The sequence below is a fragment of the Copidosoma floridanum genome, unplaced genomic scaffold, assembly GCF_036245765.1.
Source record: "Copidosoma floridanum isolate Cflo_tuat_1 unplaced genomic scaffold, Cflo_Japanese_pri ptg000016l, whole genome shotgun sequence".
In the NCBI taxonomy this organism is placed as follows: domain Eukaryota; kingdom Metazoa; phylum Arthropoda; class Insecta; order Hymenoptera; family Encyrtidae; genus Copidosoma; species Copidosoma floridanum.
In genome coordinates, this window is record NW_028321893.1 from 7,455,776 (window position 1) to 7,472,436 (window position 16,661).

General features: G+C 33.4%; 1 protein-coding gene across 3 annotated transcripts in view; it reads right to left on the reverse strand.

Annotated features, from left to right (window-relative positions):
* Positions 1-16,661, reverse strand: part of Tim9a (translocase of inner membrane 9) — a 150,299-nt gene that overhangs the window by 117,220 nt on the left and 16,418 nt on the right. The window lies entirely within an intron of this gene.

The window sequence follows — 16,661 nt, forward strand, 5'->3', positions numbered from 1 at the left end:
AGCTCTGCTGGAAGGAGACAACGATGAATAAAAATTCCCAACCGGAGAAGAACGCGACGAAGAGTGGCTTCTCAACTCACTCGCAAGATAAAAGCAAAGGAGGTATACCGGCTTTTTAAACAAAAAAAGGATCTGAAAGTGTCATAAAGCAAACCACATTAGATAAGAGTGTGGTTAAGCAAACAAGGCAGGTGGATTTTGATGTGGATTTCAAGGAGGAGATAAAAAAATGTAGAGTGGAAAGAGCAGAATGCGAAAAAATCAGGGAGGCTTGCAGAGAGGAGCTAAGCAAGATTCGTTTGAAGTGGATTAAAATCGAGAGAGCAGCTGTGGATGTAAAGGAAAAAGAGCTTGAATGGGCTGCAAAAATTAAGAAAATGGAAAAATGTCTAGAAGAATGGGAGAAAAGAGAAGAGGCATGGAGGGGTCTGGACACGCAGTCGGCAGGAGCAACGTGCAGCTCTCGCGGAGGTCATGCTTTCATGTCACGGGATGATGGAAAGTCAGCAGCAGGAAGTAGCCAAGCAGGTTCCAGGTGGAGTCTGGTGTCAACGGCAAGTAATATGGGGCTTTCGGAGAGGGAAGTGATAAAAATGAAAAGGTTGGTGAATGATAGAGAGAATGGATAGACAAAATAATATTGTTGTAAGGAATGTGAGTGTGACTGGAGGGGATTAGAAAGACTGGGCCGTAAATTTCTTGCGTTCGATAACAGGGGTTGATAAAAATGTGCTTAACGTCAAAAAAAAGTGGGGAGGTGTTTATTATTAAGTTGAGTAATTGGGAAGAGAAGAAGGACGTGATGAGATATAAAGCGAAGCTTTAAGGCTTTAAAGTGTACATTGAGAGCGATATGACTTATCAAGACAGAAAAAAGAAAGAGGCTATTGTAAAGTAGGAAGGAAAGGTAGAGAAAGGCACGTCATTACAAGAAACTACGAACAAAGGTGATAAGGGCAACCAACGAGAGCAAGATACAAGCAATGTGGCGAAAAGTATGAATGTAAATGAGAATGAAAATGATGTAAACAAGGCAGGAGGGGAAGTTTGTTGGTGTGAGTGATCTATCAGGCGGGGAAACTAAGGAGCTTTTTGAGTAAGCCAGAAGCGAAGAAAAATACAGAGGTTAGGGCGGTATGAGGGGAATCATGGCTGTGTAAGAGAATGTGTGTTTTGGAATGTGGCTGGATTGATGAATAAAGATAGGAATTTTTGAGATAACACAGAAGATTTAGATTTTGTGAGCCTGTTAGAAATCTGGCTAGAATCAAAAAATTTGGAAATTTATGAAAAATAATTTATCCACTGAATTCACATGGGACATAATCCCTGCTGTTAGGACCAAGCAAAAAGGAAGGGCTAAAGGAGGGTTTTTGATTAGTGTGAGAAAAGATCTGTGTGGCGTGGTCAGTGTTTTAATTTAAAAAATAGGGGTTGGTTTAATCAAAACTAGAATAAAATATAAGGAAAATGATATATGCATTTTATCTGTGTATAATTTAGAAGATTTGAACAAATATTCAAGCTTGCTTGAAGAATTTGATTTCGCACAGGAAAACAAAGTGATTTTAGTAGGAGGCGATTTTAATTTAAGATTAGGTTATATAAATTGTGAAGGGGGACTTCATGAACTTAACCATGAAGATACTGATATTTTAAAGAATTTTTGGACAGATTGTAGGATAGATTCAGACCAGTTGCTTCTGAGGGTATATTTGGAAGTAAGGGGCGGAAACGTTAATATAATTTCAAGTAGAGATACATCGAAAAAAAAAAAACAATTTACGTTTGGAATGATGAAAGTGTGGAGATTTATAAAGAGAAAACTAGAAGTATAAAAGACAACGGGAGCACGCAAATAAGTGTATGGGAAAGATGGGATGGATTAAAAAATACAGTCACTGAGGCTATTATAAAAAAAGAAATAAAAACAAAAAAATAGCAGTTACGTACTGAGTCTTGACTGGATAAGCAGTGCTCAAAGAAAAAACTTAATGTTAAAAAAGCCTATTTAAAGTGAAAAAGAGGAAAGAAAAATAAACTAACGTTCATAAAAGAGCGGCGTTGGCTTAGTGGTAAGCGTGCTTGTTATTGATACAACGCGGTTCTAGGGGTCGTGGGTTCGATTCCCGGTAAATGCAGATTTTTTCAAAAACTGTTTTCATCGAGCAAAGTTCCTATTTTGAATGACGTAATAGAGAAAACTAAGGTTAAAGGAGAAAAAGTTTACCCTTTTTTTGTGGATTTTAAAGCAGCATTCGATACTGTTGATAGAGGATTTTATGGGAAATAAACGATATTGTATTTAAAGGACATGATGAACACACTAAAATTATTTATCAGAAGTAGGAAATTGATTCTATGCTATAAAAAGTCAAAGATACTAGTTTGTAATAAGGCTGGCAATTGCAAAAAAGGAATTTGGTTTTAGGAAAAAGAAAAAATCAAAGAGGTAGATAAATTTAAGTATTTAGATTTTACTTTTAATAGTAAATGCAATTTTAACAATCACATAAATTAGTTTAAAAAAAAAGGAAACCTGGCAGCTAGAATGACATAGAGTTTGGGTGAAAGAAAGTGTAGGGATGATTTTAGCTGAAGAAAAATGTTATTTGACTATCTGGTGGGAAACTCTATGAGTTATGGGGCTAAAACCTGGGGTTGGGAAAAAATAAAAGAATTAGTAAAAATTTAGCTGGATTACTTTAGATAGCTACTAAAGTTGGATAGCTAAAATACTATTTTGATCTGCAGTTACGTTCCATGAGTGCAGTGACAAACACTGCTAGTCATATTGGTCTAGGGAGCGCGCACAATAAAAAAAATTTTAATTTTTTTAAATAACATGAAAACTTTTATAATGAATTTTCAATTTTTATTTGTTGGGTAATAACGCAGTCAATTATGGCAATCATTAATATTAAATTATTCGACAGCTGACTGTATAAATATGTAGTTAACTATGTATAATAGCAGGTAGATTTAGTTGAAAATAAAACAAACTTTATTACCAACATATTGCTAGTATAAAAGGAAGCTTTCATCTAGTGACATCGCATCGATCGTCACTGAAGTGACTACCACAGTAGGCGATGGAGCCTCCTTAATACGCGTCACTAGTAACTCTGCAGTATTCGAATTTCTGTGGTTGATTGCATTTGGTGAGACAGATTTGAATGTAAATAGTTCAGCAATACATGTAGGCTTTTGTGATGTAAGGATTTTTTGCAAAAGGCACATCATAACATACCTTCTTCTGTTAGAATATGACATAATACCATACTTTTCATAAACTAATGTAATATGCTGAAATTTTCGAATATCATCAATGAGGCGAAGGGCACCATTCATGCAACGAGTTATCTTAAGCTCCATTTCCGATGATAGGCCATAAAGGAGAGACACACAGTAATCCAGGTGTGGAAATATAAGTGTACGTATCAAGAGAAGTCTAGTGCTACTCGAGAGACTATCCTTAAAGCGCCTTATCTGTGCTAATGCAGAGTAACATTTGTTTGCAACTATCGTAAAATATGGTCTCCATGTCAAAGTACTATCAAGCGTGACTCCTAGCAGCTTAACTTTTTCAGTAGGTTTAATAATTACACCGTTAAATAACATATCAGGTGAAGAGTTATTTGCATTTAACGACTTTTTATACCTCTGGTGCTTAATGAAGTTACTTTTATTTTTTTATCATTAGCAATAAGGCCATTTATATCCAACCACACTGAAATATCTTCTAGAATCTTATTTGTCTTCTGTATAATATTTGTGGACTCTTGGGCTTTACCTTGTATATAAAAACGAAAGTCGTTAGCATAAATATGATATTTGCAATCTCTACAATTTACTGAAATATCATTAAAAAAAATTTAAAGAAGCTATGGCCCAAGTAAACTTTCCTTAGGTACACTCGAGCTACGAAAGAGTGTCTGAGAAAGTTCACCAGTACGTGCACGATCGGTCTGCGATCTTTCAGTCAAGTAAGACCCGATCCACGATGCCGCAACATCAGAGAAGCCAATGGTCAAAAGTTTGGCAACAAGTAAGTCAATATTGACCACATCAAAGGCTTGTGATTGACCAAAGTTTATCATTACTGTAACACAGATCCTGTCCATAGCATCCCTAATGCTGTCGACTATTAGGATCAGTGTAGTGTGGCAGCTGTGCTACCTTCGGAAACCAGATTGAAAACAATCGAGTATATGATTCTCATCAAGATAATTAATTATTTGCTTCAACGCAATCGCCTCCAAAATCTTCCCTAAAGTACACAATACGCTGATTGGTTTGAAGTCGCCTGCCAGAGTAGGATTTATCTTTTTAGGCATTGGAAAGACTAGTGCTTGTTTCCATGCGTCTGGAAAAACGCTAGACTGGAGTGATGAGTTAAATGTATCATTAAAAATGGGAAAATAGTCGGCGGGCATATTTTGAGAAATCTTAGGTATAGTTCATCAACTCCGGTTGCATTAGAATGGGCAGAGCTGAAGGCTTCTAATATATCCGGTAGTTCAATGTGACCGAAGTAAAAGCGATGGTCTGGTGAGATTCTCAGTCCTTGGGACAATGGTAGTGATCGAGACTCTTGCAGTTCAATAAAGTGCTGGTTGAGTTCTGTAGGAGGTATAGGGAAATCTGTAGTGGGCTCATTGTGTCTTATTAAACCCAATGACCTAATGGTGTTCCAAGTTTAAGCAGTTGTTTTGCATTAAGAAAAAATACGTCGATAATATGCCTGCATGGCATTCTTTACATTCAATTTGACTTCATTGCGCAGTTGTTTGTAAGCAGTATGAAACTTATCAGTCCTATAATGTCAATAATCTCGCCATACCCGATCACGCTTTTTGATCAATTCCTTGATGTCAGATGAAAGCCAGGATGTGGGCCTACTCTTCATGGTTGCTGTTCGAAAGGGCGCATGGTGGGCCATTATTCTAGTGAATTCTTGTGTAAGAAGACTCGCTTTGTCCTCAAGACATACATTTTGCAAGAAACTACAATCAACTTCACTCAAATCATTAAGCACTTTATTTTTATCAATGCATTTGTAGGATCGATATTTCTTAATCTTTGGAGGTACTCTAGATGTAGGAATATCTAACTCAACCATGATAACATCATGTGCAGAAATTCATGGCTGTTTTAGTTGCTTACAAGTTTTTACATAGTGAACTTCAATTAACCAGATGTAATAAATTGTAGAGTCTGATTCTGCACTATGATGAGTGTGATTAAAAGGTAACCTCTCCATACTCATAAAACTCAGAGAACACTTGAGAATTTTTTTTTTAGTGGAACTAGCATTCCCCTCAATGTTACACATTATGACTAACCGATCATATGTGCAAGCACTATCTACTACTGAAGTCTCAACATCAGCCCAGAATCCAGATTTAGGCGGGCTGTACACTACGACACAGAGTAAAGTGAAATACTTGCTTTTGATTTCTGCAATTAAGAATTTCGGACTTTAAACATATACAGGCTTGAGAAATGTTTTACTAATACCAAACAAGGCCATGTTGTAGTCTTTGATAAGTCCTTCTATGTCATGTAAGTGAGCTGGTATAGATTCTGCATTTACGTGTCCTGTAACAAATCTGCTAGTGTTGACGTTTGTAGTGTAGTTCGCCATAGTTGATAGTGTGGGATTTCCGTTCTATACCAGCACGAAGTGAAGGACACTTAATCTTGTCAAATGCACAATGCTTTGTATTATGGAGCTTATTATTCTTGCAGTTAGTACAACATTCAGATAACCTTGATGTACAATCCTTAGTACTATGTGAGCCAGCACAACAACCACAAACCACCTCATCCTTGCAATTTGTAGCAATATGACCCAGCTTTCGACATTTGTAGCACTGCACTAGAGATACATAATCATTGAACCTGCATTGGACCCAACCGGGGCTTACTCTATCTTGAAGGAATAATTTTTTACGATGTTCAGGCGGTATTCGATCACACACTATCTGTGTTTTTTGTTACGTGCTGGGTAAAGATATATTATTTTTATTTCCTCTTGTTACATTCACGGAGAGAGAGAGAGAGAGAGAGAGAGAGAGAGAAAGAGAGAGAAGCATACAACGTGATTAGTACCTTACGCACGCATTGTTAATTAGTAACTTGATAACTATACTGCTTTACGACAAAAGCAGTAGTGTAGAATAATTGATCAATTAGTTTAAAAAAAAAAAGGAAAAAAAAGAAATTTGCTTCTACAAAGATATTGTAATGATTACCGGTTACAGTTGCCAAAAATCTAAGATAAGGGTGTTACATTCCGTATTGGTACTCACTGGTGAAGCTCATACTTTACTTATATGCGTACGCGTGTATTAGCTTTAAGGTGAATGCTTCATAATGTGCTGACACATAACACAACCAGCCTCGTTGTTCGAATGCATGTAAATACTAAAATTGTACGTTACATGTATAAATGCTTAAATTTTAATGTATGTATAAATGAATAATTTATCATCGTGCAAGCCAAATGTTTTGCTGTCAACGCTGTCTGCAAAAACGGCGCTCATTAGTTGACCTAATTCAATCAAAGGTTTCTTTTACTCGCTCTAACACTATAAAAACCCACCATGAAGAGAACAAATCTTTTTTTTTACGTCTGTTACCTGTCCTCTAAGATTTTCATCTACTCTTGACTCCCGCGACTCACAAGTATCTTATACACGTAAAAGATAACGTATTGGCTGAGGCAACTCGTGTGCATTTTAAGAACATCAATAGTAATAGACTACACTAAAAAGCGAAGTATAACCAATAAGGCCCACCGAAAGTGGTTCCGGCGGTAGCAAAGAAAGCAGAAGCCGTAACACCTTACCAGCTCCGAACTCATTCGTGTCGTTTAAGAAATCACTGAAAATTACTGCAAGAAGCATTAGGAAACTTCGAAGCAGCAGTTACAACAATCAGTGATACATGTAAGCTATTCATCAGTTATACAATTAATACCCAACCTTGTTAAAGTGATTCGAGTACATAATATTTAAAAGAAAACCTATTTTAAATTGTTTTAATATAAGTATACCTTAATTTAAAATACTCATATCATTTAAACAGAGAATTTTTATCCAACTAAAAAGAAAAATTAAAGCTTACAAAATGAGCTCTAAGAAACCCACGAATGACACTCATAAAAAACGATTTAGACCATACTCTAATGAAGTCCGATCATAACAAAAGTAACCTAACGTTGGTAACAGGTAGTCAGTCAGAAAAATTTCCTCCCACCCATGGACGGTTAGCAGGACGGTCTAAACACCATCTTTTGACGGTCAGCGTAACTGCCTTGCAACAAAAAATATACTTCTTTGCTACTACAGGCGTTGGAAGTGGAATCGATATCCATGGATGTACCTCACGAAAAAAAGGCCAATAAGACCTAACGCTGAGACATGTGTCTTGTGTTTTGTCCTGATATTACTGGAAGAAAGTTTCGTCAAGTTCTGATGCACAAAAGGTCAAAGAAAAACTTTCTTATTATTGAGGAGTACGGAAGTAACGTTTCGAGCTTAAGAGTACTACTGCGGCTCATGGACTTAATGAAATCAATTTTCCACGAACAAAAAATCTGTTGTCAATGGATAATACAAAAAAAATGTACTTACCTGTCTGAGTTTAACGTCAGCAGAGTAATAGATCAAGAGGGACATAAGGGATGTATGGTGTAAGGATAAATCCAGAGAACGCCAGGACCGCTAGTCCTGACTTATGGATGTGATAGTGTACACGTGTTAAAGTTGTGAGTGTGGGTTCGTACATGCGCAAGTATATAGTTATAGTCACTGTAGTCATGTTATGACCTGGCCACTAGCTATCGAACAACGACTACAGACGGCACTCGAAGCAACGGTCGATTGCCTGGGTTGGTGGGTTACCAGGTGAACAGTGTTGGCGAAGAGGATCTTCGCATACCCCCACCGCTATTGGAACTTTCTGTTGGAAAAGTTTCGAAGCCAATCAGAGCAGACCTACAACAAGTATGCAGGGAAAGACTTGTTTCTCCTAAGGGTCCCCTTATACTAAGGCATGTTTGGTCAATGTCCCCAAAACTAGTACCGAACATAAGCGCGATATTCAAATAAGGTCCAACAACGTAAGCACCTATCACCCGATGACCCTGGGCGCTCACTGGCCCCTCTATTGAATAATTTATTATTAACTAATAACACAAGCGCCTGCCACCCAATAACTTGGGGCACTTACTGGCCTCTCTATTGAATGATAAATTATCAATAAATAACACGAGCGCCTATCACCTAATGAGCCGAGGCGCTTAAAGGCCACACTATTAAATAATACAATGTTAATTGATAACACATGTCAGCACGCAATATTTTGAACACTTGTCTAATTTAACAAACATCTTTGGTAATTACTGATCTGGTTATTGATTACCGTCTTGTTATTTAACAGAGTGGCCAGTAATCTCCCTAAGTCATAGAGCGATAGGCGCTTGTGTTATATGGTCCGGGCGCCAGGTAGGTTGCCGTAGCCTTTTGTAGTCTAGGGTTCCACCAAGGTTTTTTTAATGTAGTTTTATCTCCTAATTTAGAATTTTGAGGTTGAAACCTCGAAAAATCACGCAAAAAAAGTTATTAACAATTTTCTTAAACAATTTTTAAAATTACGTTTTTTTTAATAAATAATTTTTTTCTTATTCTCTGACACATTTTGAACACAAAACCGATTGGGATGTATATACCCAAATTCCATAGAATTTGAGTAAAAAAATTCCCAACGTTTAAAAAAACGCGTTTTTTCATAATTCAACAACGTGTTGAACAATAACTATTTAATTTTTTGACTCTCGACAAGAGCTCAAAATATTCGTCAACCATCTTACTTTAAATACATAAAAAATTTTCTAATCAAAACTTTCCATTTTTCCCCAGAGAGCTTAAAATGTCAGATGTTTTGACACGTATAAAACATTCCTGTACAAAGAATCGATTGTATGTATGTCTGTATTGATATATTGTATCTCTGAACCATCTAGAAATCTACCAAGGTTTTTTTTTTAAGTAGTTTTATCTCCTGAATTAGAATTTTGAGAGTGGAACCTCGAAAAACCACGCAAAAAAAGTTATGAACAATTTTTATTAACAACTTTTAAAATTACGTTTTTTCGATTAAAAAATTTTTTTTTCTTATTCTTTGACACATTTTGAACATAAAACTAATTGGGATGCATACACCCAAACCCCATAGAATTCGAGTAAAAATTCCAAAAGTTTAAAAAAACGCGTTTTTTCATATTTCAACAGCGTGTTAAACAATAACTATTTAATTTTTTGACTCTCTACAAGAGCTCAAAATATTCGTCAAACGTCGTACTTTAACATAAAAAATTTTCCAATCAAAACTTGATATTTTTCCCCAGAGAGCTTTAAATGTCAGATGTTTTGACACGTACACAACATTCCTATATGGAGGATCGATTGTATACATATATATATATATATATATATATATATATATATATATATCTGTATTGATACATTGTATCTCTGAACCTTGAGATCGTTGTTGGCTCAGTGGTTAGCATGCTCGCCACCGAAACAACACAGCTCAAGGGGTCGTGGGTTCGATTTCCGGTCGGGGTACTCAGATTTTTTCTGATGGTTCTTGCCGGGTATCGAATTCATAAAACCGATTTAGGATAAAGATTCAGTTTTTAAGATGAAAAGAAAAATAAAGAATTGAGAGCTCTCGATAACCGGTCCTGCGTGACCGGGGAAATAAAAAAGATATGATATGCGAATAATAAACAATGTTAAAAGTCAATGTAAATATTGATTGAATAAAGAAAGTGTACATATTCATAGTAGGTCAGTACACTATGATATAAAAAAAAAAAAAAACTTTGAACCTTCTAGGATTCCACCAAGGTTTTTTTGTGTAGTTTTATCTCCTGAATTAGAATTTTGAGGGTGGAACCTCGAAAAACCACGCAAAAAAAAATTATGAAAAGTTATTAACAATTTTCATAAACAATTTTTAAAATTACGTTTTTTCAGAAAAAAAAAATTCTTCTGCAAATCATCTCTTTTATTTAAAACAAAAAGGTCTGTGGCAAAATTCGTTAAAACTTCAGATGACGTATAAAAAATTTACGTTTTGAAATTACGTAAAAAGCTACTGGATGTCATGGTAAAAAAAAGTACTAAACAAACATGGAATAACAAATTCCTGAAAAAATTTTGTACAGTAAGAATTTTGATAAAGCATGGTAATAATTTAAATTCAAAATTTTTCGCACCATTTTCTGCAGATTATTTTTTTTTTTTAGCACTATATATTAGCGAGTTGCAAGTTCGTGCTCGTTTATAAAGTACTCGTTCTTCACCACACAATCAATCACCTGTACCAGAAGTGATTGTTAGTACATACACGTGTTCTTTTAGAATGTTTAGAGTGACAGATAATCATCATGAATAATTTTCTTAATAGTCGTATAGTATATTGAATGCTGATTTATGTATAATGTGTCAAAGTGAAAATAGTGTCAAGTTGATTTCGACCAAAAATGGACGGAATCGCATAAAATTTTTGCCAAAAAGCGTCGAGATGCAGTGTACCATCGTTTGAATTTGTTATTCGAGTCAGGTAATCTTCAGTAATTTAACTTTAAAACTATATTTTTGCACATTTTATGATATTTCGTGAATTGAATTTTTTTTTGGAAAGAGATTTTTTTTTTTTAATAAGTTCAAATAATTTATGTAACAAAAGAAAAGAATAATTGAAACTTATAAATGCACACCATAATTTTTAGATGTGTTTAAGTATCATGTTAGTAATACATGCTATAAGAAATATACTCATGCTTCTGTATTGAAAAAATTAACCCTTCAAAACGATACAAATAATACAGAAGATCATTGTGAAGAAAATATTGTTAAGAGCCTAAGAACGAGTCAAATGTCCGATCGATTATCACATAGATCAGAAGTTTTTTTCTCAACCTGTACTATTTGTGGATCCGAAAGAATGAAACAAAATATTCGGCAGTTACGGAAAGTATCAAGCAAAGAAATGGCACAAGTACTTTTTAAAGCAAGCCGATATTTTCAAGATGATGTTTTTAATAAAACTTCTACGTCAGGCTCTGCAGAATCTTTATTAGCTTTCAAATTATGGTATTATGATCATTGTGTACGTTCTTACGAAAAAAAGTATGAAAGAGAAGTTAAAAAATTATCAGAAGAGTTTTCAAACACGTATTCAAATTTAGATTCAATTATTACACAAGCTATTAAAAAAATAGAAGCAAGATTAAGATTGGGAGAAAATTTTACATTAACCAAAGTATCAAACATGATTCGAGATGAAAATGGCTTAGACATACAAGTAAAAAATCAAAAAATTTTATTACGTTTGATTGAGTATTTTGACGAAGATATATCTTTTATTTATTCAAAAAAAAAAACAACGAACCTCAGCGCTTTCATTTGTTACACACTGACTCAGCTTTATTAGATTATGAGAAAAATATTAACATTATAAATAGTTGTGCAGATTTATTAAAATCGTCTTTAAAAAACGATGATTTCGATTTAGATGATAGATTTTGCGATGAGAGCGATCTACGATATGCATGGAAAAATGCGAAAATTCCAAAGGAGTTTCTTCTCTTTTTCTCTATACTGTTTGACTGCAAAGATTCGACCAATGAATTATTTAACAATGACAATAATTCAAACAGCAAATCACGGTCCATAAAAATATTAAAAATAAAAATGATTTATCAAATGATCTTTTTTGTTATCACAAATGGGTATAAAAAAACTCCTTTTCACACTTTAATTGGTATTTTTATATACAATGCCACTAAAAGTAAAAATTCAATTACTGTTTTAAACAGACTTGTAGTATCGATATCATACGACGAGATATTGAGAATTCGCACACGGTTGGCTGCCTACGCTACTAAAAATTGTCAAAGTTAAGTTCCTTTACCTACACATATTCATACAAATAAATTTGTGACAGTGGCATTCGATAATTTTGTTTACAATGAAGCAACGATTTTGGGATTAAACTCAGCGCATGATACAGTAGCGGTGATTTTTCAAGATTTTGACGAAGAAAATCAAAGAAAAAAAAATTTTCCGAAACTTCAATTGATTGTCGTGCCAGATCATTTTTAGATATATTTCTGTGTCAAGAATTAAAAAATTGTAATAAATTATCTAAAACAACAAATATTCCAGGAGATCATTACATAAACAATCAAAATGTATGTTTGACCATGAATCTTATGATAACGTATTAAAAATAAATGATTTTATTTGGTTACTGACAAGATTGGATCTATCTGATAACGACATAAACATTGAACCTACAAATCAATTTTTACCCCATTGGAGTCCTTATAACTCACTGGTATTTGAAGATAATCGCGAAAAACAGATTCCTGGTTATTTACCTGTCCTACCACATCCTGCAACAGATACTTCAGCAGTATACACGAGCCTATGTAATTTTAAAGATTTGTTAAAACAATAAGATCAAAAAAGTTTACCCGTTTTCTGCGACGAGGGTGTTTACACAATCGCAAGGCATATTACACTAAAAAATCCAAAAGAATTCGAAAACATAGTTTTATGTCTCGGAGGTTTTCATATAATCAAAGTTGCTCTTAGTTGCGTAGGTAAATATGTGGAAAACAGTGGAGCGAAAGATATTTTCGTTGAAACCGGTTTATTTGGCGTTAGTGTTACCGATCAAGTTTTTAAAGGAACACATTACTCACACTCTTCAAAAGGTTTTAATTTTTTATACGAAGCTTTAAGGAGACTACAGATTAAAGATTTTCTTAGAAATAATGTTTGTAAGAAGTACGAAAATGATTTGATATCTATTTTATTACTTAGAGAAAATTTTGAAACAAAAAACTTTGATGAGAATAATAGTTTAATGCATGAATTGCAAAAATCTGAAATTATATCTGAATTTAATAACTATGTTCAAATATGAAGTAACAATTCCGAACTATACAGCTATTGGAATAATTTTTTGATCATGGTCAATTTAGTCAATGATCTGATACGTGCCAATCGTACAGGTGACTGGCATTTACATTTGGATACGATGCAAAAATTACTACCAATTTTCTTCATAATGGATCGAGTCAATTATTCACGATGGTGTTCTCTTTACGTGCAAGATATGTTGCAATTGAAAAAAAAGGCGCCAGATGTTTACAATGAATTCGTGAATGGACGATTTACGGTGAAACGTACAGATTCATCATTTTCTTCAATACGAACGGATAAAACATTAGAACAAACTATTCATCTAACATTCAAGATCACGAAAGGTGTAATTGGGTGCACAAAAAAAAAAGAAACTGTTGCTGTTTGGAACTTAGCTTATTATGAAACGTTAGCATCATCTAATTATCTTTCTAAACTGACGTATTTAAACAACGAAAATGATAAGTTAATATTAGCACATCATGAATTTTCTCCTGAAAAGACCAAAAAGTATGAATCTGCGGTCAATAAAATATTAAAACATGAAAAAAAATTAATCCATTCTCACAGCAAAATCAAACCTTAAAAAATATATGTACCTACAGAAGAGCTTGTACATAGTGATGTTATAAATAATATCCTAAATATATTCAATAATGCAATTGAATTATATAAAAAATTCAGGGAAAAGAGATTTTTAAAAAAACAATACCTTTATCATCAGTCATTAAGAGACAAAACTTTTTCAATTTTAAAACTGTTTCTGTTTCTGATGCATCAGCATAAAAAAAAAAAAAGTTAGTCATAGAGATATACAGCGTATTTTTGCACTAGTAAACGAACGTAATTTTTCTCTAGAAGAATTGTGAAAATGCGAATTGGTAGAGGAAAATAAGCTGTTCGATTCAAGTGAATTAATGAAAAAGGAGACTAATAAAAGTTCGTTCACTAGAGAATTGGAAAAAGTTCTAGTCAATGCTAATCCTGGCTTACCTGACAGACAAATAGAAACATACTTGTTGATTGATTGTATGCTAGTTTTAAGAAAGATTTCTTGGAAAAATAAAAGTTATTTCGGAGATGTTGCCGATAATTTTTGCAAAATCATCCTTGGTAAAGTTAGCCAATGCAACATCGAAAGAATAGACTTTATTTTTGATTCGTATTTTGACTACTCTCTAAAATCATCTGAGCGTTTCAGGCGGTGTGAGACGAATTCCATACAGTAAAGTGATATAAATGAAACTAAGAGTTTACCAAAACAAGAAGATAAATTTTGGAGTTCGTCGGAAAATAAAATTTTATTACAGAAATTGATGGTCGATTACATAAAAAAGCAAAAAGAATTTAAAGACTTATAATTAGTTTTCAGTAGAATTAATGAAATAGAATGTACGACACATAAATTTCATAGTGATGTAGGACGAATCCTAGGACGATGTAGAAGAAGCTGATTTGAAAATGATTCTTCATATTAATCATGTTATCAATCAAGGATTCATAGTATTTACATTATAGCATCAGATACGGATATTATTGTATTAATCTTACATTTTATGAAGAAATTTTTCAAAAAGGGTTTACGAGTACGTAAATTTTATTCATTTATTAATATCACTGTTGAAAATTGTTACTAATCACTATATTATAATTAAAAGTGTTTTTAGTATTTGTGAATTCGAGCAGGCGAGTCTGACAGTATTAGAGACATACCGTTGCACTTATTGGCGGAAAAGCTTGGAGAAAAATTATGCTCAGTATTGTTGGCAATTCACCATCTCACAGGATCTGATTATACAAGTAAAGTTGGTACAGAATTATCAGCTCTACAAGGGAAACCGCAAAAATATTTAGCAGAGTTTGGATCGGGTAAAAAAAAGTTTATACAAAAGTTGCATTATTAATTGAATAATGTATTAAAAATTATCATTGTATATTTATAATAAATATTTATCATTTTTTACAGATTATTTAGAATATGAGATCGAACATCAAATTAAAATGGCAGAAGAATTTTTGTGCCTAGGTTATAAGAGAAATACGAATTGTAAAACTTTCAACAAATAACGATATTGGGTATATAAATATTCTAAATTTGAATCGATAGAAGAGTTACCCCCCACTTCTAGCACTATAAGGTTGCATATTTTACGATCATTTTATGTAGTGTATGGTCAAACTCAATGTCTCAACGGCAAAGCATTGAGACTAGATCCCACCGCTTTTGGTTACTTCAAACACAATGATTTTCTCTTACCTCAAAAAGCACAAATGTTATTACCATCCATAATAGATTAAGTGCCTAATTGCAACTGCATGAGTAGTAAAACAAAATTTTGCTACTGCTTAACTTCTGAGATTCCCTGCTGTTCTTTCTGTGGTTGCCAAAAAGAAAAAACTTGTTTAAATATTTATAAAAATTAACTTACAAAAACGTTTACAAATGTAACAACATCATTTTACTACGCTTAATAAAAAAACGTATGCTTAGAATTTGTTATGATGACCCTTAAAATAATATTTTTTAATCATGAATCACGTTATCACTCATCGTTTGTACATTTTTTTCAGGTATTAGTCAATCCATGTTTGTTAAATACTTTTTTTCAACTATAACATCCAGTAGCTTTTTATTGTGCGATTCGGGTATTTTTAGTCACATCCAAGTAGGCAAGCAAGCAAGTAAAAAAAAAAAAAAAAAAAAATTTTCAAACATTGTAAATTTTTTATACGTCATCTAAAGTTTGAACGAATTTTGCCCTTTTTAAAAACTTTAAGAATTGTGTCTGAAAATTGTAAATAACTTTTTTTTTCGTGGTTTTTCGAGGTTCAACACTCGACATTCTAATTCAGGAGATAAAACTACATAAAACAAAACCTTGGTGGAATCGTAGAAGATTCATAAATACAATGTAATAATACAGATATGTATATATATATATATATATATATATATATATATATATACAATCGATCCACCGTGTAGAAATGTTATATACGTGTCAAAGCACCTGACATTTAAAGCTCTCTGAGAAAAAATGGAGAGTTTTGATTGGAAAATTTTTTATGTATTGTCAAAGTACGAGGTTTGACGAATATTTTGAGCTCTTATAGAGAGTCAAAAAAATATATGGTTATTATTTAACACGCTGTTGAAATATGAAAAAACGCGTTTTTTTAAACTTTGGGAATTTTTTACTCGAATTCTATGGCGTTTAGATAAATACATCCCCATTGGTTTTTTGTTTAAAATGTGTCAAAGAATAAGAAAAAAAATTTTTTAATTGAAAATCGTAATTGTAAAAATTGTTTATGAAAATTGTTAATAACTTTTTTTTGCGTAGTTTTTCGAGGTTCCAACCTCGAAATTCTAAATCAGGAGATAAAACTACATAAAAAAACCTCGGTGGAACCCTAGACCACAAAAGGCTATGGGAACCCCCCTGGCGCCCGGACTAATAAGTCAATAATTAATTATTTCATAGAGTAGCCAGTAAGCGCCCCGGCTCGTTAGGTGATAGGCACTCGTGTTATTCATTCATAATTCATCATTTAATAGAGAGGCCAGTAAGCGCTCTAAGTTATTGGGTGGTAGGCGATTGTGTTATTATTTAATAATAAATTATTCAATAGAGGGGCCAGTGAGCG